The sequence below is a fragment of the Triticum urartu genome, chromosome 2A (genome assembly GCF_056163025.1).
Source record: "Triticum urartu cultivar PI428250 chromosome 2A, HENAU_Tu73, whole genome shotgun sequence".
NCBI lineage: Eukaryota > Viridiplantae > Streptophyta > Magnoliopsida > Poales > Poaceae > Triticum > Triticum urartu.
Window position 1 is genome coordinate 481,039,801 of NC_141874.1, and position 1,063 is coordinate 481,040,863.

The following is a 1,063-nucleotide window of genomic DNA, read 5'->3' on the forward strand; positions in this document are numbered from 1 at the left end:
GCCATTGTGGTTGACAGGAAGTAATGGCATTGAGTTCATCTGGCTCATGTAATCTAGATAGTGGTGCATCAGCTGCCCTATTCTCTGAGCCTTTTATTGGATGGTATATTGTAATCCCATGAGCTTGAGGAAAGGAAAGCTTTGTGCTGCATTGGTGTTTTAAGTCTTTGAGCAGTCAAATGAGCTAAGCTCCTGTGAATGAAACGCCTGTCCTGCTAAGCCCAAACTCTAATGTGCTTGACTTGGAAGTAGGCCACTCTTTCACTGTGAGGATCTTCTTTTAGTCTGTAGCCACCCCTTGCCCACTAATGACATGACCCAGGTATTCTATCTGTGGTTGAGCAAATGAACATTTATTCAACTTCACATATAGTTGATTCTGCTTCAGAAGGTCAAATACTTGCTGCAAATGGGTGACATGATCTTGCAAGGATTTGCTGTAGATTAAGATGTCATCAACAAAAACAAGTACACAAACCCTAGTCAGCTCAGCCAGAATTGTGTTCATAGCACTCTGGAGGGTGGGTGGTGCATTTGTGAGCCCAAATAGCCTAAAATTCATAGTGACGTGGGTCTTGAATGCCGTTTTGTATTCGTCTGCTTCATGTAATCTTATCTGATGGTAACCAACTCTCAGATCCAGCTTAGTAAACCAAACAGCACAAGATAACTCATCCAACAATTCTTCAACTACAGGCATTGGGTATTTTATTAGACGAATCCATCTTATTTCCTTATTTCTCTGTTTTGGTAGCAGGAGAAGTAGTTTGTTCAGCCCGGACTTCAAAGTAGTCTCCCCCGTTGACCTTCTTTTTTAGATAGAATCCTCAATGAGTGGAAAGGACTCCCAAACTTGCTCCACAGTACTATACCATACAGAGCCGCGCCCTTGTGATATGATAAGAAGAAAAGGGGCCAGGCCGCCCTCTTTTCTTTTCTGCACCAAGCCTTCTTGTAAAATCGGGTGTATAGCTCAGTTGGTAGAGCATTGGGCTTTTAACCTAATGGTCGCAGGTTCAAGTCCTGCTATACCCAAAACAAAAAAAACCACTCTTGTATTCGT

At 42.6% G+C, this 1,063-nt stretch overlaps 1 non-coding gene across 1 annotated transcript; it reads left to right on the forward strand.

The window, feature by feature from the left end:
• The first annotated feature begins 962 nt into the window (after window positions 1-962).
• Window positions 963-1,035, forward strand: TRNAK-UUU (transfer RNA lysine (anticodon UUU)). Its single transcript has one exon. It is a non-coding gene; the product is annotated as a tRNA-Lys (tRNA).
• The last annotated feature ends 28 nt before the right edge of the window (window positions 1,036-1,063 follow it).